Source organism: Apodemus sylvaticus, chromosome X (genome assembly GCF_947179515.1).
Source record: "Apodemus sylvaticus chromosome X, mApoSyl1.1, whole genome shotgun sequence".
Classification (NCBI taxonomy): domain Eukaryota; kingdom Metazoa; phylum Chordata; class Mammalia; order Rodentia; family Muridae; genus Apodemus; species Apodemus sylvaticus.
Window position 1 is genome coordinate 69042689 of NC_067495.1, and position 24070 is coordinate 69066758.

Sequence of the window (24070 nt, forward strand, 5' to 3'; positions counted from 1 at the left end):
ATTTCTTGGTGGCTAAATATGTAGAACATTTTTTATGCAGTTATGGCTGTGTAGCATTTTTGAAAAATTATCTTCCAGTTTTGTTTAGCTTTGATGTCTTTATTCCTGGATTATAATAATCTCTTCTATCATAGGATTACTTACCTATTATTGTAGACATGATCTGAAATGTTAATTTCCATTCCAGGGGTTTTATTTTTGAAGATAGGTATTTGATGTTCAAGTTTTCAAGCTTGACAAAGTCAATTTTCATATGTTGATCATTTATTTCCTTTTACTTTTCCTATCATAACTAAGGGGGAACAATCCTAAACCAAGGTCATGATGATATCATTCCTATAAATTCCTGTCATTCATTGAATATTTTTATAGCCATGCTTTATACACTTATGTTTGTGAAATGTTTTGAATTATTTTATGTGTGCTAGAGGGTAGGGATTTAAGGTCATTTTATTTTGCATGTGGGTTTTCATTTGTCCAAGCACTATTTGCTAAAAAGACCTTTTTGTCCCTATAGAAATTTCTGTCTCTTCCTTGACCCACTTTTACTTCTACATTTTTACTTTCATGATGTATATCCACTAAATAAATAATTTATGTCTACATAAAATCCATCATTTACAGATGAAATAAAACAAACATGTAATATTTGCCTTTCCGAGAAAAAATATATATATATATTTTCTTTCTGCATTCACCCATTGATGGACACCTGACTGGTTCAGTAACAGCTCTTGTGAGTAATGCTGCAGAAAACAACAATAAGCAATATCTCTGTGGTCTTTTGACTCAGGATTCTTCTTTGTATGCCGAGGAATGGTATAGTTGAGTCATATGGTACTTTTTAAAAGGATTTTTAAAGGTTATTTTTTATGTTTTTTATAAAACTAGATCCAGTTTTATTAAGGATTTCAGATTACATATTTCAGACTTTTAGTGTGGAATAGAACCTTTTGGGGACTGAGAGATTGTCATAATGAACACTGATCCCTGAAGCTCCACCCAGCTCATCCCCGTCATACAGCAAGAGCCAACCAGCTCTACCCCTTTGCTTTGGCAGCAGTTACTTCCTAGGGAAGGAAGGGTGTAAGTTCATCAAAAATGAGATACTATCTTTAGGTTATAAACTTTAAAATTCAAGAAAATACGCTGCATTTAGATGAACTATGATTACAGAAAATAGCATAAACCATGTGAAAAGTGCAACCAAGTCATTTTCAAAATAAAGGACATAATATAATTTGTTAAGGATTTCCAGTAGTTAAAAATCTCAGGAAGGTCAGCTACAGAATGTAATTTCACAAAAAGGCTATCACCTCAAAAGAAAAAAAAATCTCAATGTAAATTTTATTAACAGCAGGAACTATATAGACTTTCTTCGAAGTACAATACAATTAATATTCCCTGTCGAAAATGTTCCGTCCCTCAAAATGAACAGTAATTAGCCTGGGGTATTTTAAATGTGGTTCTCAGTGATTGAAAACTTAATACCACCCACTCTGTAATAGCCTTATTACCACTTTAGGGTTTATTACAATGTGGTCACTTGAAATATCTGAAGCAGGGGGAGTTAACTCAAAAAAACCAAAACCCTTCACTCTCTTGAAATTATATATTAATTTCATTTATTCCTACTAGAACAGGAGCTACATGCTTCTGAATATTACACTCATGGTATAGAGACCCATTTTGAGCCTTTTTTAAATCTGAGAAACTATGTGAGATTTACCCCACTATGTCTTTGTTTTAATGTTTTTTTATTGGGCATTTTCTTCATTTACATTTCAAATGTTATCTGCCTTCCTGGTTTCCCCCCTCTCAGAAACCCCCTATCCCACCCTCCCCCTGCTTCAATGAGGGTGTTCCTCCACCCACCCACTCTCACCTCCCCACCCTCTATACCCCAGGGCATCTATAGAGCCTTCATAGGGCCAAGAACCTCTCCTTCCATTGATGCCTGACAAGGCAGTTCTCTGCTACATATGCAGATGGAGTCATGTGTACTCCTTGGTTGATGGCTTAGTCCCTGGAAGTTCTGGGGGCTCTGGTTGGTTGATGATGTTCTTCCTATGAGGTTGTAAACCCCTTCAGCTCCTTCAGTCCTTTCTCTAACTCCTCCATTGGGGACCCATTTTTAGTTCTACACAGTAAACAGCATGGCTCATGGCATTCCTCATCCCTTCAGAATGGAGGACTAGAATAAATACAAGTCGATAAAGTATTCAGTTCTAACAAATGGAATTTCACTTTTATGTTAAAAAACTATCTATAGCACATCACTTTTATTAAAGCACATGCATATTCTCTCTTCCAAAGTTGTTCAGTATGAAAAACTAGGCATCCCTGAATTCAGATTAACCCTCTGCAATACCCTCAATCAGTACAAACTGAGACAGCATCCAGTGAGGGCTAAAACTCTGTGACTTATTTTACACTGTAAAACAAAAGTTAGCTGAACAGAAAAACTCAAAATAGGTTCAAGTCATGTATATTTATCTTTTCCGGGAAAGCAAAATGTAGGCCCAATTATAAAGAAAATATTTAATTAATAGAAGCTAATTTTCAAAGCACATTAAATACTATCAATTAACTTCTGAAGAGAACCTAGGGCTTGTTCACCTTGTTATGATAATAAGCATGAGTTGACTTTTGTTATAGCATCTAAAACATAAAAAACCCTTAATAATCTCAGTTACTAAGTTGGATCTTACTGGAAATTCTTAATCATAATTTTCCCTCCTCAAGTGATGACCTGTCTTGATGTTGGTCACCACATCCCTTTAACAACATAACAGAAAGCACAGCTGATGCAGGCAGACTTCAATCTGTACTACCAGATGAAAATGACTTTGATTCTTTTTTTCCAGGGGTAGGGTGGGGGAAGGAAAGGATTTATTTATCTTACACTTCCACATTGCTGTTCATCACCAAAGGAAGTCAAGACTGGAACTCAAGCAGGTCAGGAAGAAGGAGCTGATGCAGAGGCCATGGAGGGATGTTTCTTACTGACTTGCTTCCGCTGGCTTGCTCAGCAAGCTTTCTTATAGGACTCAGGACTACCAGCCCAGGGGTGGCACCACCCACAAGGGGCCCTCCCACCCTTGATCGCTACTTGCTAATTGAGAAAATTCTCCACAGCTGGATCTCATGGAGGCTCCTTTCTTTCTGATAACTGCAGCTTGTGTCAAGTTGACACATAAAACCAGCCAGTACACAGCAGTAGGAGTTTCATAGTGGAATTTTTAGGGTCACTTGTGCATACCATCATATTATCTGCAAATAAAGGTACTTTGGCTTTTTCCTTTCTCTTTGATTTCCTTCACTTGTCTTATTGCTCTAACCAAGATGTTCCATACTGTACTGAATAAGTAGGAAGAGAGTGACAACTTGTGTTGTTCTCAATTGTAGAGAAATTTTCATTTAACTTAATGTTGGCTATAGGTTTGCTATAAATTGTCTTTATTATGTTGACATATTGTATCACTAATCTCTCCAGGATTACATTTGCCAATTTATGTATGTTGAACCACCTCTGCATTTCAGGGATGAAGCTTACTTCATTTTTGTGAATGATCTTTTTGATGTGTTCTTGGATTCAGTTTGCAAGTATTTTATTGAGAACTTTTGCATCTATGTTCATATCAAAAATTGAGGTGTAATTCTCTTTCTTTGTTGGGACTTTGGTTCTTTAAGAAAGAAATAACTACTTTTCTTTGTTCAGCAATCAAGTTTGTTCAACCGTTGATGTTTCATAATTGTATTCCAATAGTTACATGGTTAAAATAATATGGAATAACCAAACTGTAACAATAAATGAACATGCAGTAGAGAGGATTTATGCGTTCAACATATCTAACAGAGCTGTACTTGGGATGCTAGGTATAACAAATTGGTCTTTGAATAGAAATATGTAGCCGTGGGGGATGAAAAACTGGGGGTAGCCACTAGAAAGTACCAGATGCCAGGGAAACAAGAGGCAACCAGGGCCCAACAGGGATAACATTAGCTAAAATACCCAACAAAGTGGAGAGGACTGTAGAGACCACCTCCAGTAGAGAATCATGGCCCTCAGTTGAGGGATGGGGTCACCCACCCATCTCAAAATTTTTAAACCCAGAATTGTTCCTGTCCAAAGGAAAGACGAACAAAATATGGAACAGAGACTGAAGGAAAGGCCATCCATCCTTTTTCTTCAGTCTTTGACTTTTCTTCCAGCTCCTCTGAAACTTCATCTTCCTCCTTTGATTTCCATTCACATTCTTCTGTAGGTTAATAAATTGCAATAATGGTCTCAAATTGCATGTCAAATAAAGGCTGATAGAGAAAAGCATACTTTCTCTAGAGATCATGAAATTCCTTAGAGCTTGGCTTCTGTCTATGTACATGTAACTTGAAGATTTTTAAAATTAATTTATTTTTTACTTATTCTCTTTATATCATGCTCACTCACTGCTCCCTCCGAGTCACCCTTCCCACAATTCTTCCCACATCCCCCACTTCACTTCACCTCTGAGTGCATGGGGTCCCCCCAAGTTATCCCCTAATCCTAGCACTTCAAGTTTCTGAGGGGTTGAGCACTTCCTCTCTCTACTGAGACTAGACAAAGCAGCCAAGCTAGAAGAACAATATCCCACATACAGGCAACAGCTTTCTACTTGTTCAGGATCCACATGAAGACCAATCTCCACATATGCTTCATATGTGTGGTGAAGCCTAGATCCAACCCTTGTATGTTCTTTGGTTGGTGGTTCAGACTCTGAGAGCCCCAAGGGTCCAGGTTGGTTGACTTTGTTGGTCCCGTGGAGTTCCTATCCCCTTCCAGACCCACAACCTTTCCTCCTATTCTTCCATTAGAGTCTTCAAGCTCCATTAACTGTTTGGCTGTGGTTGTCTGTATCTGTCTAAGTCAGCTGCTGGGTGGAGCTTCTCAGAGGATAGCCATGACTATCACAATCAACAAAAGCCAGGACAATATAACTTGAAGAGTTTTGAGAGCATTCACTCATTTTTTGACTACCATAGGCAACCTTTCAATGTTGCCTGTTGGTGTACCTAGCAGACTGTCAAGTCTTTCTTGGAGGGCTGTAAAAATCTGTGAAGTTTGCATCATCTGAACAGTTAGCTGAGGAGCTTTGATTTTTGTTTCTTCTTCTACTTCTTCAAATCTTAATCAAGTTCAGACTGTTCTTTGTTGTTAATATATGACATCTTATAAGAAGATCTCAAAATATGTTCTAGGAGGCTAGCACAGCAGAGCCGGATGGCCCTAGGTGCCCAAGCATTGACTCAGGGAGGCAGCGGTGGAGGAGCTGGAGGTGGTGCTGTGAGCAAACTGGACTACACAAGCTGAAGGGTTTATTTTAAAATTATGTATATAATGTGCTTGTGAAAACAGTAACTACAGAACATGAATGTAATCAGATAAACATATGCACTAAATTATTTATTTACAGAAAATACTTGAAACATTTTAAATACAATATGCACTGTGTGGTAGTGTGCCATGACATATCACTACTGCCAAACTATATGTTCTACCTCTTAGTCAACATCTCTCCATTATTTCCCTCTTCTTTGACTCCTTCGAAACTTGTCCATGTACCTCTCCTTTCCTCTCTTTCAAATTTATGGTTTCATTTTTCTCTTTATTTCATATATACATATAAACAACAGATTTCTAATTGTATTTACAATCTGTTTAACAAAGGAAAATCATTCTTAGTACTGGAAACCCAGACAATGGCCCAGAGGTACTGAAATCATTGTTCTTGGAAGAGGATCCACAACCACCAGTTCACTAAACCAGCATAGTCCCTATCTACATTCTAAATATGTTAGCTTTTAATATTTTAGTTTTTTAAGATCGAATTTTTAAGTGTGGGTGGTGGAGAGGTGTTTGAACATGAGTGTGGATGTTTTTGGCTATCAAAAGCATTGATCTCCCTGGAGCTGAAGTAACAAGGAACTGTGTACCATGTGGTGTGGGTACTGGAAACTGAAATCCTGCCCACAAGAGGAGCAGTATATACACTTCAATACCAAGCCATCTTTATTTTTGTTATTGTTATTATATTTTTGTCATTATTTGCTATTATTTTGTTTGTGAGAGAGAGAACATGCAGTCATGTTGCTCTACATGTGTGAAGGTCACATGACAAAATGAAGGAATTTCCTCTTACCACCATGTAGATCCTGGGAATTGACTCGGGTCATCAGATTTGGCCACACTTGTCTCACTGTGTCTTGTACCTCTTTTGCTCCAGTTAGAGTCTCTCCCTGTTTTGGTTGCTTTTCTTTTGCTATGATAAAGTCACACAGTTCCAGAGGGTTATAATTCAAATGATGACTATGTCATAGTAGGTAGTGGCTGGGAGCAAGAAACTAAGAGATAACATCTTCAGTTACAAAGCAGAGAGCAACCTGAAAGAGAAACAAGGCTATGAATGTTTAAAACTCACTGCTAGTGATGTACTTCCTCTAAGGAGGATGCATTACCTCAGCAAGCGGCACCAGCAACAATGGATGAAATGATCAACTATCCAAGAATATGGGAAATATTTTTTTAACTCAAACCTCTACATTCTACTCCCTGGCCCCTATAGGCACATGGCCATATCATAATGCAAAATGCTTTTAGTCCAACTTCAAATATCCCTATACTCTTTCACAGTCTTAGCAATCTCTTAACTTCCCCTTCCCCTCCTCCTTCTTCTCCTCTTCCTCCTCCTCCTCCTTTTCTTCTCTTCCTTCTCCTCCTTCTCCCCCCTCCTCCTCTTCTTCTCCTCCTTCTCCTTCTCCACCTCTTCCTTCTTCTTTTGGTAAAATACTGAACAAATGAATCTTAGGGAAAGAAAGATTTTATTTTTAACTTATAGTTAGGGCCAGCAATCAAGAAAAGCACAAGCAGGAATCTGGAGGTAAGAATTTAAACAGTGGTCATGGAGGAATACTGGTTTGCTCAGCGACCCTTCATATAGAGCCATATCACCTGCCCAGGGATGTCAGTGCACAGTAATCTGGTTCAAGAAAATGGCCCACAGACTTGCTACAGTCCAGTCTAATAGAGGGGAGGCAGTTCTTCAATTCAATTTCCTTCTTCTAGATTTGTGTCTAGCTGACAAATCTAACTGGAACAATAGAGTCTGCTGAAGTTTTTGAAGTGTTTAGTACATATATTTATCTGCTTAACAAACTGGCCTATTTTCCAATTTAGATGCCTGCCATTTCTTTCACTAAATAATTATTATTGCCAGACATCTAGATTTATGTTAAATAAAAAGTGATAAGAGTAGGCATTTATCTTTACCATGTTCCAGGTGGGATTTCAGCTTTTCCTATCCAGTACAATGTTAACTGCATGCTGGCAGTTTGTTTGTTTGTTTTTACCTTTATTTTTCTTGGATATTTTCTTTATTAACACTTCAAGTGCTATCCCCTTTCCCTGTTCCCCACTTTTGGAAACCCCTATCCTCTCCTCCCCCTGCTTCTATGAGGATATTCTTGCACCCACCCAACTCCCACTTTTACACCCTTGATTCCCCTACACTGGGGTATCTATCTAGCCTTCATAGGACCAAGGACCTCTCCTCCCATTAATGCCTTACAAGGCAATCAATCCTCTGCTACATATGCAACTGGAGCCATGTGTACTCCTTGGCTAAAAATACTTTGCGGTCAAGTTTTCAAACTCATGAGAGTCTTCTAATAGTAAACAACCTCTCATGTCAACATTAAAGACATAGTGCTCAAGTTCAAATGGTTTGGGATTTAACACATTAGTGCAAATTAATCTTAGCAGTCAAATAAACTACAGCAAATTCTACTTGACCTGATCAAATTAAAAGTCAAGAAGGCAATAGATTTCTGAATAAATGCTACATGGACCTGCAAATCTATTTCTTTGTCCTGCAATAAATGAAGTATATGGACAGAATTCTATATTTTCAAGCATTTTCTGTGAGTTTTTAAATTTCCTCTGAGTTTCTCTACTGCTAGCATGTCTTTTTTTATTTTTTAATTTTCATAACCATTTTATTTTTCATTTTTATTAGATATTTTCTTTATTTACATTTCAAATGTTATTCCCTTTCCTCATTTCCCCTCCAAAAACCCCTATCTGATTCCCTCTTCCCCTGCTCACCAACACTCTCACTCCCACTTCCCTGTCCTGGCATTCTCCTACCCTGGGGCATTGAGTCTTCACAGGACCAAGGGACTCTCCTCTCATTGATGTTCAACAAGGCCATCCTCTGCTCCATATGTGGATGTGTTGGCTTGTTATAAATGACCTTCATTATGTTCCTCCTATATGTAATTTTGGAAGTTTTATTTTGATAGGATACTGATTTTGTCAGGTGCCTGTTTGTATTGGGATCATCTTAATATTAAAAAATTTATAGTGTGTGTGTGTGTGTGTGTGTGTGTGTGTGAGAGAGAGAGAGAGAGAGAGAGAGAGAGAGAGAGAGAGAGAGAGAGAGGCAGACAGAGACAGAGACTAAAAGACAGACAGAGACAGAGAGAAAGAAGAGAATGCACACATGCTGCTGCAACACTTGCTACAGTGGAAATCAATTCTCCCTTTTTACCATTAATTCCTAGGAATTGAACTCAAGTCATTAGACTTGGCAGCACGTTCCTTTACCTGCTGAGTCATTTTACAGGCCCAATCATAGGATTTTTGTCTTTTATTCTGATGATGTACTGTATCATATTTACTGACTTATGTATGGCGAACAACCTTATCATCTCTCTGATAAATCTTTCTTCATCTTAGAATTGTTATATTGGATTGGCTATAATTTTGGTGAACATTTAAAAATTTTCATTATTTTATGTGAATGGCTGGTTTGTCTACAGAAATGTCTGTGCAGCCTTCTGATCTTGGAGGCAAGGAGAAGGTGTCATAGTCCTGGAGTTGCAGACAGTTGGGTACCACAATGTGTGCTGGGAATTGAAACTAGGTTCTCTGCAAGTGCTCTTAACCACTGACTCATCTCTCTAGTCCATTGGCAAACATTATGAAATCTATGTTCATTAAGGATATCAACATGTAATCTTTTCCCTTTCTTATGTACTTGCATGATTTTAGTTTCAGGGTGATGTTGACTTTATTGAATGAACTTGGAAGATTCTTCCTCTTCACTTTTTGAAAACAATTCAAAAATAGATTATAAATGCACAGTGTTTTATCTGTTTAAGCTTTCTTTTATTATTTGTTACATTTCTGTATATTGAACCCAGGGCCTGGCACATGATAGGCAAGCAGTTTCCAATTGAACTCTGTTTGGTGTTTTATTTATTGCAATTCAGTCTTGGTAAGGTTTCTGAGTCAGGGAATTTGCCATGTATTTCTAGGTTGTTCAGCCTGTTGCTAGGTACTTGTACATAATTCGTGATAGTCCTTAGTATTTTCATGGTGGCAGTTACAATACTGCATTTTTACCTGGTATTATTAGAGACATCTCCCCTTTTCTTAGCCTAAAATTTTGTCTACAATTGTTGATATTTTTTAAACAAGGACTTGTTTCTGGATATTTTAGTCTTTTATTAAGACTCTAATCTTAGTTACACTTTATCTACTAATTTTTATAACTAGTATTTAGGTTCTTTTTGCAGTTGTTTGAGGAATAGTAGTAATTAATGTGTTCGAATTATCTCTACTCTGTGACATGTAAGCATTGATTGAACCAAACTTTCTTCTCAATCCCAAGATTTGATAGATTGATTTTCCAATTTTCACTTTATTGTAGTTTTACAAAATTTCCTTGTTGACTTTCTCTGTATTAATTTTCAACACATTGTACAATCCATTGGTTGTCTAAAATAGATTGTCTGATTTTCACACATATTTGTTGTTTCCAAACTATCTGAGCAAATGATTTCTGGCTTTAGTTTTATTACACAGAAGTCAGAAAAGATATCTATAGAATTTTTAAATAGTATGTTGTGATATAGCTTGTGTCCTGTGACATTACCTGTTTTAGAAAATATTCTGCTTAAGAGGAAAAATGTGTGTTTGGCAGTTCTCAATAGGATGTGCAGTATATGTATATGTTAGGAGCTTCGAGTATGGTTTAATTTCACTTTGCTAGTGTAGTCAGAATGATCTTTCCATTATTAAAAGAATTTTAAAGTTATCAATTGTTACTATGTTGCAGTATATAATCCTTAACATTGATTGATATTTGCTTAATATATTCATATGATGTGATATCAAGTTCAAGACATTATTATTTATTCTTTCTGGCTTGAGAGAGTTACTGTTATTTTTCACATTTTTCTGATTTTTACTGCTTTTCATTTAAACTCTGTTTTATGTGCTACTGCTGTGACTATTCTTGCGTTTTTTTAAAGATTTTAGTCCATGTATGTTCTTAGAGATGAGGTATACAATACATAAACCTTGGTGTGAACGCTTTGTGCTTGTTAGATAGTCAAATCATGCACTTTGGATGAGACTTGATAGAGAAGTTATTCTGAATCTATAATTCAAGTTTTGCTTTTGTTTCTTTCTTTTGATTATAATCTTCCTTTATAATTATTGATTGGCTTCATTGTCATGTTGATTTCTTACTAATTTTTGCTTTAATGTTACCATGTGGCTTGCAAACATTCTTTTATTATAAGAAGCTACTTTGTAAAGAACAAAATAAATCTGCTAGTAAGAAAAGTCTAACATCCTTCTACATATTTTGATTTGTACATTTTGTCTATATGAGCTAACTCTTAATGTAGTATCACATTAATGTAGCTCTTATTTTATCTGTTTTCCTTAGTTTGAAAGATAAAAGAGGTTTGTGTACCATATCTATAACATTAGAGCATTCTGACTGTGAATTTGATACTTTCATGACTTCATCTTACTAATCAACATGTTTTTCAATTTTCAAAACTTCTTTTTATGAAAAACTCAGGGGACAGTAGATGCTGGAGAGGATGTGGGGAAAGAGGAACACTCCTCCATTGTTGGTGGGATTGCAAGGTGGTAAAACCACTCTGGAAGTCAGTTTGGCAATTCCTCAGAAAATTAGACATAGTACCACCTGTGGACTCAGCTATACCACTCCTGGGCATATACCCAGAGGATTCCCCAGCATGTAATAAGGACACATGCTCCACTATGTTCATAGCTGCCTTATTTATAATAGCCAGAAGCTAGAAAGAACCCAGATGTCCCTCAACAGAGGAATGGATACAGAAATTGTGGTATATATACACAATGGAGTACTACTCAGCTATTAAAAACAATGAATTCATGAAATTCTTAGGCAAATGGATGGAACTAGAAAGTGTCATCCTGAGCGAGGTAACCCAGTCACAAAAGAACACACATGGTATGCACTCACTAATAAGCGGATGCTAGTCCAAAAGCTCAAAATAAACAATTTACAATTCACCCAGCACAGGAAGCTCAAGAAGAAAGAGGACTTAAGTGAAGGTGCTATGGTTCGGAGCAACAAGGGAGGCAATGTGTGGAGCAGAGTCTGAAGTAAAGGCCACCCAGCGACTGCCCTACCCGGGGATTCATCCTATAAATAGTCACCAAACCCTGACACTATGACAAAAGGAGAAAGCCATGGCTGTCTCCAGAGAGGCCCTGCCAGAGCCTTACAAATACAGAGGCAGAAACTAATACTGGGCTTGGACTGAGCTTAGGGTCCCCGACGGAGGATCTGGAGGAGCTGAAGGGGTTTCCAGCCCCATGGGAAGAACAATGACTTCGGACACCCAGACACCCCAAGACTCCCAGGGACTGAACCATCAACCAAGGGGTACACATGGTTCTAGCCAAAAATGTGGCAGAGGAATGCCTTGTTGGGCGTCAGTGGGAGGAGTGGTCTTTGGTCAGGTAAAGGCTCAATAGAGGCCCCAACAAAGGGAAACCAAGGCGGCGGGGGTGGGGGTGGGGGGGAGTGTGTCGGGTAGAGGGGTATCTACATGGAGGCAGGGAGTGGGAGGAGGAATTGGGAGGGAGAAAATTGGGAAAGGTTTTACCATTGGCAATGTAAATGAAGAAGATACTCAATAAAATAAAAAGAAACAAAACTTCTTTTTGCAGGACAGAGACAAGAAGTTAGGGCATGAACATCATGGTGTAGCTAACTGCCTTTTCCCAGCCCCCGTGTTAAAATTTATGAAAGATTCTCAGGACTCGACAGTGCCCTGTCCTAGTCTACTCATTTCCCCAACCATAGCAGGATGTTAGAAATAGTCTATACCCAGCTTCTGAAATTGTGACCTCATCCATAACTCTAATGTGTGGATTCTTTTTTAAGAGATCACAGCTGGAGGATGCAATAGTTTCCTGTGAGTTTGAAAAAAATGCCACAAAGAGCAGACATTGCTTACAGAGTTCTGAAGGCCAGAAGTTTAAAAGTTCTGTGCCCCACCAAGGTCACAGGAAAAGGAGACCCTTTGCCTGCTTTCAGCTTGTTGGTACAGCAGTCAGTTCAGAACAACCTCTTTGATCCTTCTCTTTTTCTCTTTGACTTGTCTTCCTCTGCTTTGTGCTTGGAAATTCATGTTAGGATGCACTTGGTTCATTACATTATCTTAAATATCAAAATCCTAAATTACATGTGCAAAATCCCTTTATTCAAATAAGGTAACTTCCTAAATCTCAGAAATTATGGGGAGTGTGTATGTGTTTGTGTATGTGTACATATGTGTGCATGCAGGCATGGACATACACATATATGGGGGTGTCACCTTTTGATATCTTTTTGTAGAGTCTCTTCTCAGTGGATTGCTGTTAGGTTATTGAATTTGCAAAACTAGTAGAATGTTTATGCTACCCAGATTATGTATCTTATGGGTAACTCCACTGAATAAGCAAAATGAGAATCATCAGTTTTCTTAGTTTGTGTATGAAACCTGTGAGAATAGATCGTAAGAGAAAGGGTTTATTTGTACATGGTATCCTTTTTTTCCTAAGGGAGAAACTGTTTTTTTTTTTTTTTTTTAAACTATGGCTGCAGTATTGCTCTACTTACTAGTTACTAGGATCACAGTTATTTCCCACCATTCATTTCCTGACCTTCAAGAAGGCTTCTCCCTGTTCACAGTCAGCAGTTTAGAGCCTTGTTGGGAGTGGTCAGACCATAGATTAAAAAACAAAAAAAAGAAAAGAAAGAGAACGCTGGCCCATAACTTGTAATGATCAGAACAACCAAAAACCATAGCCTTTGTGACAAACCATTCATGAGTCTGATCCACAGTCTCTGTAGCAATCAGCCCCACACTTTCAATACTTCTTCATGATTAGCCTCCCTAACTGTTGACTTCAAATAGAGAATATCAGTTATCAGATAGGATTACCTATTTCCAGTTATCCTGCTTCCAGCATCGTACAGCCAGTTGCTGTCAATTGGCACATACCTGATGTCTTCAATTTACAAAACTTGCCATTCTTTTACTTGCCTTTGAAAGTCTCTGCAAAATACTAGTAGTGATAATGCCTAACTTAACAAGTTCTGAAAAATCATGCTTCAATTGTTCTTATTGGGTGGTCTTCATTTAGTTTCTCTGGAGGCATGGGAATCTTTGAAATGTTGCCTCACTGTAAAGGAGGGCTCTGTGTGACTACTGTCAGTTTCATCACCCTAGACTCACTTAGACATCGCTGTGTATTAATATTTCAATGAAAAGTTGCTGGGCTTCTCTCAAAAGACTTTTGAAACAACATGCAGACCTCCTTTCTGTCCTTATTACCCCTAAAAGTAGCTATTTTTCAAGATTGCCAATCTTCTACTTTCCTGGGATTTTTGCCTGAAAGAAGGCTCAAGTTAGAATGGAGAGATGGCTCAGAAATTTATAGCACTTGCTACTCCTTCAGATGACCGGGGTCCAGGTCCTATGACCTACATGGCAGCTCACCACCATCTTTAATGTCAGTCCTAGGGGATCAAATGATCTTTTCTGGCCTCTGGGGAAGTGACCATGCATGGTACACAGATGCACATGCAGGCAAAAATGTTCATATGCATAAAATAAAGATGAATTTTTAAAGGGCTTCAACTGTAGAACTTTTTATGACTTCAGATGTCTGACTCACTGCTGTTTTCTCATCTTCTTACTGGTTGCAATCTTTTGCAAATTTCTATTTTGCAGTTTATTTTCCTGTTGGTTATTAACCGATATCATTTTTCAGATCTCTCACAGCAAAATGTCTGATCCTTTGGCATTCCCAATCTTTCCATTAGTTCTTCCACAACTTTCCCTGAGCCTTAGGTGTATGACTTTTATTGGAGGTGTATTACCTTGAGCTGGGTACCCCATGGTCAGCTGTTTTCTGTACTTTGACTAGTATTTATGGCTTTTTATAATGGTCTCCATCTGATGAAGAAAGAAATGTCTTTCTTTGAATTGAGAGCTACACTTATCATCTATGGTTATAAGGATAATATTTATAAAGCTGTTAGGAATTACTGGTTCTCACAAGCCCCCACCCCTAGGTGAAGAACTAGAGGCAGTTAATAACTGCAGAGAGAGGAAGAATCAGTCTTTCCCTGAGATGAGTTCCCTAAATAGTTATCCAATACCAAGTGGGTCATCTCTACAAACAAACAAACAAACAAACAAACAAACAAACAAAAAACCACCACCAACAACAACAAAAAAAACTTGTATACAAGCAACACTAAGTGGAGCCAAGCAGGTTATATTTACATGTGTTTATACAGCCAATCATAATAATATTTTGAAAAAGAAATTTCCTAAAGGAAGCTATCAAGGCAAGTAGGACTATTTGGCAATTACTGTCAGTGAAACCATTGTATGTTGTAATTTTTTTATTATTCAACAAAATGTGAGATTGTAGAAAGACATAAAAAAGTGTTGGCAGATACTATTTTTAAGGGAGTCTATAGTTGTAAGCCTGTTATTTGTGTTCTTAGAGAAGTAGATATTAGGTTATACCTGAATCCAAAAGGAAAATGAAGCTATATTCTGGTAGGGAGAAATTACCAAGATCATCATGAGAGCTTACACCTTAAAGATCAATAAATAATTCATTATCACCAGATGGCAAGAGGATGTATGACCTGAAAGTGTGGAGAAAAGGCAAGAAAATGCAAAGAACAGAGTAGAGATCTCAAGGGAAGGCTAATTAAAATGTGGGAGAAAATGGTCTATGACTATTAGTTTGCAAAAATGTGTATGGAATTTCCATTTGACCTGTATTTCTGAGATATTACTATGCTTTATCACCAGGAGCATCTTAACTAGATTCGTAGATCTTTATTTCAACATAAAAATGCAAGAATGGATTTAGCATCTGAATATTCAGTAGCACTCTAGATAATTGTAAGGAATATGACTTTTCTGCATCATGTAATTTCAAACTTTCTGTTGCAGATTTTTAGATTTAAACTTTTATAAAAGTCTACATAGTGCTTTTGTCTTTAATGTTATGAAACATTGCAATCATTAGGTATTTAATGTTATAAAACATTGCAATCATTAGGTATGTAAACCCATGTTAAATATTGTGACAAACATTAAAAAAAAACTAACTGAAGATTGTACTAGAAATCTATTCATGACCATAGTTACTAGTGAATTTTTAGAAGTTTCGCGTTGATGGATGGGCACATTGGTTTTTTGTTTGTTTGTTTGTTGTAAAGTGTTCACAGTTAGAGCTGAAAAGATGACTTAGAAATTGAGAACAATTTTTTTTAATATTTTACCTCCCCTAGAGTTTTTTTAATTCAATATATTTTTATTTACATTTCAAATGATTTCCCCTTTTCTGGCTCCCCACTGCCCCAAAGTCCCATAAGCCCTCTTCCCTCCCACTATTCCCCCATCCACCCCTTCCCATTTCCCTGTTCTGGTATTGCCCTATACTGCTGCACCGAGTCTTTCCATAACCAGGGGCCACTCCTCTGTTCTTCTTGGACATCATTTGATGTGTGGATTAAGTTTTGGGTATTCCAGTTTTCTAGGCTAATATCCACTTATTAGTGAGTGCATACCATGATTCACCTTTTGAGTCTGGGTTACCTCACTTAGTATGATCTTCTCCAGCTCCATCCATTTGTCTAAGAATTTCATGAGTTCATTGTATCAAATGGCTGAATAGTACTCCATTGTGTGTGTGTGTGTGTGTGTGTGTATACCACATTTTTTTTTATCCATTCCTCCATTGAGGGATACCTGGGTTCTTTCCAGCTTCTGGCTATTATAAATAGGGCTGCTATGAACATAGTGGAGCACATATCCTTATTACATGCTGGGGAATCCTCTGGTTATATGCCCAGGAGTGGTATAGCAGGATCCTCCGGAAGTGGTGTGCCCAGTTTTCTGATGAACCGCCAGACTGATTTCCGGAGTGGTTGTACCAATTTGCAACCCCACCAGCAGTGGAGGAGTGTTCCTCTTTCTCCACATCCTTACCTGATGTCTCCTGAGTTTTTAATCTTAGCCATTCTGCCTAGTGTAAGGTGAGATCTCAGGGTTGTTTTGATTTGCATTTCCCTAATGACTAATGATGTTGAGCATTTTTTAAGATGCTTCTCAGCCATCCAAAGTTCTTTGAGTGAAAGTTCTTAGTTTAGCTCTGTACCACATTTTTAATAGGGTTATTTGGTTTTCTGAGGTGTAACTTCTTGAGTTCTTTGTATATATTGGATATTAGCCCTCTGTAGGATGTAGGGTTGATGAAGATCTTTTCCCGATCTGTTGGATGCCAATTTGTAATTTTGATGGTGTCCTTTCCTTTACAGAAACTTTGTAATTTTATGAGGTCCCATTTGTCAATTCTTGATCTTAGAGCATAAGCTATTGGTGTTCTATTCAGGAACTTTCCCCCTGTACTGATGTCCTCAAGGGTCTTCCTCAGTTTCTTTTCTATTATCTTCAGAGTGTCTGGTTTTATGTGGAGGTCCTTGATCCACTTGGAGTTGAGCTTAGTACCAATAGATAAGGATGAATCAATTCGCATTCTTCTGCATGCTGACCTCCAGTTGAACCAGCACCATTTGTTGGAAAGGCTATCTTTTTTCCACTGGATGTTTTCAGCCCCTTCGTTGAGGATCAAGTGGCCAAAGGTGTATGGGTTCATTTCTGGATCTTCAGTCCTATTCCATTGATCGGCCTGCCTGTCACTGTACCAATACCATACAGTTTTTAACACTATTGCTCTGTAGTATTGCTTGAGGCCTGGGATAATGATTCCTTCAGAATTTCTTTTGTTGTTGAGAATAGTTTTATCTATCCTGGGTTTTTTGTTATTCCAGATGAATTTGAGAATTGCTCTTTCTAACTCTATGAAGAACTGAGTTGGGATTTTGATGGATATTGTGTTGAATCTGTTGTATATTGCTTTTGGCAAAATGGTCATTTTAACTATATTAATCCTGCCAATCCACGAGCATGGCAGATTTTTCCATTTTCTGAGGTCTTATTTGATTTCCTTTTTCAGAGACCTTAAGTTCTTGTCATACAGATCTTTCACTTGTTTGGTTAGAGTCACACCAAGATACTTTATATTGTTTGTGGCTATTGTGAAGGGGGTCATTTCCCTAATTTCTTTCTCAGCCTGCTTATCCTTTGAATATAGGAAGGCTACTGATTTGCTTGAGTCGACTTTATAACCTTCCACTTTGCTGAAGTTGTTTATCAGCTGTAGGAATTCTCTAGTGGAGTTTTTTTGGTCGCTTAGGTAGACTATCATGTCATTTGCAAATAGTGATAGTTTGACTTCTTTCTTTCCAACTTGTATGCCTTTGACCTCCTTATGTTGTCTAATTGCTCTAGCTAGAACTTCAAGAACTATATTGAAAAGATATGGAGAGAGGGGCAACCTTGTCTAGTCCCTGATTTTAGTGGGATTGCTTCAAGTTTCTCTCCATTTAGTTTGATATTGGCTACCGGTTTGCTGTATATTGCCTTTGCTATGTTTAGGTATGGGCCTTGAATTCCTGTTATTTCCAAGACTTTAAGCATGAAAGGATGCTGAATTTCGTCAAATGCTTTTCAGCATCCAATGAAATGACCATATGTTTTTTTTTTTCTTTGAGTTTGTTTATGTAGTGGTTAGCATTGATGGATTTCCTTATATTGACCATTCCTGCATCCCTGGGATGAAGCCTACTTGATCATGTTGGATGATCGTTTTGATGTGTTTTTGGATTCGGTTGGCAAGAATTTTATTAAGTATTTTTGCATCAATATTCATAAGGGAAATTGGCCTGAAGTTCTCTTTCTTTGTTGGATCTTTGTGTGGTTTTGGTATTAGTGTAATTGTGGCTTCATAGAAGGAGTTGGGTAGTGTTCCTTCTGTTTCAATTTGTGGAATAGTTTGAAGAGAATTGGTGTTAGGTCTTCTTAGAAGATCTGATAGAATTCTGCACTGAAACCATCCGGTCCTGTGCTTTTTTTGTTTGGAAGACTTTCTATGACCCCTTCTATTTCTTTAGGGGTTATGGGACTGTTTAGATGATCTATTTGGTCATGATTTTATTTTGGTATTTGGTATTTGCCTAGGAAATTGTCTTTCAGAAGATACAATTTTCGTTCCCAGAGTCTATGCCAGCCATCTCTGAGCTGCCGGTAACTACAGGGGACCTGACATCCTCTCCTGGCTGATGTGTGTGTTAGCCCAGCCCACCCCCCCACCCCCCACAGAGAGAGAGAGAGAGAGAGAGAGAGAAATAGACAGACAGACAGACAGACACACACACAGAGTTAATAAAAGCCAATTTTTAGAATGTTTACAGTTTAAGAAATATTTTTAACTAAACAGTAGGAGCCCACTAGCTTTGGTGTCTACTTTAATGATGTGGTTCTTTTACAGTCACGATCAAATAGTGAATTAATCTTTTTTTTTAAATTTTTTTATTCGATATAATTTATTTACATTTCAAATGATTTCCCCTTTTCTAGCCCCCCCCCCACTCCCCGAAAGTCCCGTAAGCCCCCTTCTCTTCCCCTGTCCTCCCACCCACCCCTTCCCACTTCCCCGTTCTGGTTTTGCCGAATACTGTTTCACTGAGTCTTTCCAGAACCAGGGGCCACTCCTCCTTTCTTCTTGTATCTCATTTGATGTGTGGATTATGTTTTGGGTATTCCAGTTTTCTAGGTTAATAACCACTTATTAGTGAGTGCATACCATGACTCACCTTTTGAGTCTGGGTTACCTCACTTAGTATGATGTTCTCTAGCTCCATCCATTTGCCTAAGAATTTCATGAATTCATTGTTTCTAATGGCTGAATAGTACTCCATTGTGTAGATATACCACATTTTTTGCATCCACACTTCTGTTGAGGGATACCTGGGTTCTTTCCAGCATCTGGCAATTATAAATAGGGCTGCTATGAACATAGTAGAGCATGTATCCTTATTTCATGTTGGGGAATCCTCTGGATATATGCCCAGGAGTGTTATAGCAGGATCTTCTGGAAGTGAGGTGCCCAGTTTTCGGAGGAACTGCCAGACTGATTTCCAGAGTGGTTGTACCAATTTGCAACCCCACCAGCAGTGGAGGAGTTTTCCTCTTTCTCCACACCCTCTCCAACACCTGCTGTCTCCTGAATTTTTAATCTTAGCCATTCTGACTGGTGTAAGATGAAATCTTAGGGTTGTTTTGATTTGCATTTCCCTAATGACTAATGAAGTTGAGCATTTTTTAAGATGCTTCTCCGCCATCGAAGTTCTTCAGGTGAGAATTCTTTGTTTAACTCTCTACCACATTTTTTAATAGGGTTGTTCGGTTTTCTGGAGTCTAACTTCTTGAGTTCTTTATATATATTGGATATTAGCCCTCTATCTGATGTAGGATTGGTGAAGGTCTTTTCCCAATTTGTTGGTTGCCGATCTGTCCTCTTGATGGTGTCCTTTGCCTTACAGAAACTCTGTAACCTTATGAGGTCCCATTTGTCAATTCTTGCTCTTAGAGCATACGCTATTGGTGTTCTGTTCAGAAACTTTCTCCCTGTACTGATGTCCTCAAGGGTCTTCCCCAGTTTCTTTTCTATTAGCTTCAGAGTGTCTGGCTTTATGTGGAGGTCCTTGATCCATTTGGATTTGAGCTTAGTACAAGGAGACAAGGATGGATCAATTCGCATTCTTCTGCATGCTGACCTCCAGTTGAACCAGCACCATTTGTTGAAAAGGCTATCTTTTTTCCATTGAATGTTTTCAGCCTCTTTGTCGAGGATCAAGTGGCCATAGGTATGTGGGTTCATTTCTGGATCTTCAATCCTGTTCCATTGATCCTCCTGCCTGTCACTGTACCAATACCATGAAGTTTTTAACACTATTGCTCTGTAGTATTGATTGAGGTCAGGGATACTGATTCCCCCAGATTTTCTTTTGTTGCTGAGAATAGTTTTAGCTATCCTGTGTTTTTTGTTGTTCCAGATGAATTTGATAATTTATCTTTCTAACTCTGTGAAGAATTGAGTTGGGATTTTGATGGGTATTGCATTGAATCTGTATATTGCTTTTGGCAAAATGGCCATTTTAACTATATTGATTCTACCGATCCATGAGCATGGGAGGTTTTCCCATTTTTTGAGGTCTTCTTCCATTTCCTTCTTCAGAGTCTTGAAGTTCTTGTCATACAGATCTTTCACATGTTTGGTAAGAGTCACCCCAAGATACTCTATACTGTTTGTGGCTATTGTGAAGGGGGTCATTTCCCTAATTTCTTTCTCAGCCTGCTTATCCTTTGAGTATAGGAAGGCCACTGATTTGCTTGAGTTGATTTTATAACCTGCCACTTTGCTGAAGTTGTTCATCAGCTGTAGGAGTTCTCTAGTGGAGTTTTTTGGGTCACTTAGGTAGACTATCATGTCGTCTGCAAATAATGATAGTTTGACTTCTTCCTTTCCAATTTGTATCCCTTTGACCTCCTTATGTTGTCGAATTGCCCGAGCTAGTACCTCAAGTACAATATTGAAAAGATAAGGAGAAAGGGGGCAGCCTTGTCTGGTCCCTGATTTCAGTGGGATTGCTTCAAGTTTCTCTCCATTTAGTTTGATGCTGGCTACCGGTTTGCGGTATATTGCTTTTACTATGTTTAGGTATGGGCCTTGAATTCCTGTTCTCTCCAAGACTTTAAGCATGAAAGGATGCTGAATTTTGTCAAATGCCTTTTCAGCATCCAATGAAATGACCATATGGTTTTTTTCTTTGAGTTTGTTTATGTAGTGGATTGTATTGATGGATTTCCGTATATTGAACCGACCCTGCATTCCCGGGATAAAGCCTACTTGTTCATGGTGGATGATCGTTTTGATGTGTTCTTGGATTCGGTTGGCCAGAATTTTATTGAGTATTTTTGCATCAATGTTCATAAGGGAAATTGGTCTGAAGTTCTCTTTCTTTGTTGGATCTTTGTGTGGCTTTGGTATCAGCCTAATTGTGGCTTCGTAGAAGGAATTGGGTAGTGTTCCTTCTGTTTCTATTTTGTGGAATAGTTTGAAGAGTATTGGTGTTAACTCTTCTTTGAAGGTCTGATAGAATTCTGCACTGAAACCATCTGGTCCTGTGCTTTTTTTGGTTGGAAGACTTTCTATGACTCCTTCTATTTCTTTAGGCATTATGGGACTGGTTAGATGGTCTAGTTGGTCCTGATTTAATTTTGGTATTTGGTATCTGTCAAGGAAATTGTCCATTTCCTCCAGATTCTCCAGTTGTTTTGAGTATAGGCTCTTTTAATAGGATCTGATGATTTTTTGGATTTCCTCAGTTTCCGTTGTTATATCTCCCTTTTCATTTCTAAGTTTGTTAATTTGGATACTTTCTCTGTGCCCTTTGGTCAGTCTGGCTCAGGGTTTATCTATCTTGTTGATTTTCTCAAAGAACCAGCTCCTGTTTTTGTTGATTTTTTGTATGGTTCTCTTTGTTTCTACTTGATTGATTTCGGCCCTGAGCTTGATGATTTCCTGCCTTCTACTCCTCCTGGGTGAAATAGCTTCTTTTTGTTCCAGGGCTTTCTGGTGTGTCATCAAGCTGGTAATGTATGCTCTCTCCATTTTCTTTTTGGAGGCACTCAGGGCTATGAGTTTTCCTCTTAGCACTGCTTTCATTGTGTCCCATAGATTTGGGTATGTTGTGTTTTCATTTTCATTGTGTTCTAAAAAGTCTTTAATTTCTTTCTTTATTTCTTCCTTGACCAAGGTATCATTGAGTAGAGTATTGTTCAATTTCCACGTGTATGTGGGTTTTCTGTTGTTTCTGTTGCTATTGAAGACCACTTTTACTCCATAGCGATCAGATAGGAGGCATGGGTTTAGTTCGATCTTCTTATATTTGTTGAGGTCTGTCTTGTGACCAATTATATGGTCAATTTTGGAGAAGGTACCATGAGGTGCTGAGAAAAAGGTATATTCTTTTGTTTTAGGATAGAATGTTCTATATATATATCTTAAATCTAATTGGTCCAAAGCTTCAATTTGTTTCATTGTGTCCTTGTTTAGTTTCTGTTTTCCTGATCGGTCCATTGAGGAAAGTGCAGTGTTGAAGTCACCCACAATTATTGTGTTAGGTGCAATGTGTGCTTTGAGTTTTAATAAAGTTTCTTTTATGAAAGAGGGTGCCCTTGCATTTGGAGCATAGATGTTCAGGATTGAGAGTTCTTCTTGTTGTATTTTTCCTTTGACCAGCAAGAAGTGTCCCTCAGAGTCTCTTTTGATGACTTTGGGTTGAAAGTCAATTTTATCTGATATTAAAATGGCTACTCCAGCTTGTTTCCTGAGACCATTTGCTTGTAAAATTGTCTTCCAGCCTTTTACTCTAAGGTAGTGTTTGTCTTTGACCCTGAGGTGTGTTTCCTGTAAGCAGCAAAATGTAGGGTCCTGTTTACGTATCCAGTCAGTTAGTCTGTGTCTTTTTATTGGGGCATTAAGTCCATTGATGTTAAGAGATATTAAAGAATAGTGATTTTTACTTCCTATCATTTTTGACGTTATTTTTTAAATTTGATTGCTTAACTTCTTTTGGGTTTGCTGAAAGGTTACTATCTTGCTTTTTCCAGGGTGAAGTTTCCCTCCTTGTATTGGTGTTGTCCTCCTATTATCCTTTTTAGGGCTGGGTTTGTGGATAGATATTGGGTAAACTTGGTTTTGTCATGAAATATCTTAGTTTCTCCATCTATGGTGATTGAGAGTTTTGCTGGATATAGTAGTTTTGGTTGGCATTTGTGTTCTCTTAGAGTCTGCATGAGATCTTCCCAGGACCTTCTAGCCTTCATAGTCTCAGGTGAAAAGTCTGCTGTGATTCTGATAGGTCTTCCTTTATATGTTACTTGGCCTTTTTCTCTTACTGCCTTTAATGTTCATTCTTTGTTTAGTACCTGTACCAGCATCACGACCAGTGGTTTTAAATCCAAATCTTGTTTTTCTGGTGTGATGGTGTATCCAGGACATGCTGGTAAAGGAGAATTGGGTTCAGATGTTGCCATATTGCCTTGATTTCTGTTCCTGCATTTGCCTTTTGCCATCTAGTTCTCACTGGTGTTAGTTGGTCTTGTTGTCAATGCTGGACTCACCAGTGCAAGCTTCCTTTTCCCAGCTGGCCTCTGGTGCACAGCTGACCTCCTGCACTATCTGGAGACAGGGTGCTGTGGCCCAGGCTGTTCAGACCCCGAAGCAGACACCCGAAGGCTCCCTCCTGAGGCCTGCTAGACTCACCAGAGCACACTGACTCCTCCCAGCCGGCCTCCCGGGTTCCCCTCTGGCCTCTTGCAGGGTCTGGAGATGTGGTGTTGTAGCCCAGGCTGTTCTGGATCCTGAAGTGGAGATCTGAAGGCTCCCGCCAGAGGCCTCAGGACTGGAACTCAAGCTCTGTGGTGCTGATCCACTGGAGTATGCTATAATTGGATCTGATGCCCTCCTCTGGTGTGACAGTGACAGTGTACTCATATACATAAAATAAATAAATAAATAAATAAAATACTACACACATTTATTTTTTTCCCCACATATCTGACTTTAAGTTACAATATACAATTAAGATGAACAGTCATGCTTATGCCACAATATTCTTGTCTGTTGAATATTTGATGTAGAATAGCTTTGGGGGAGGCAGCCTTAATACCCATTTATTCCAGTACTTTGGTACTG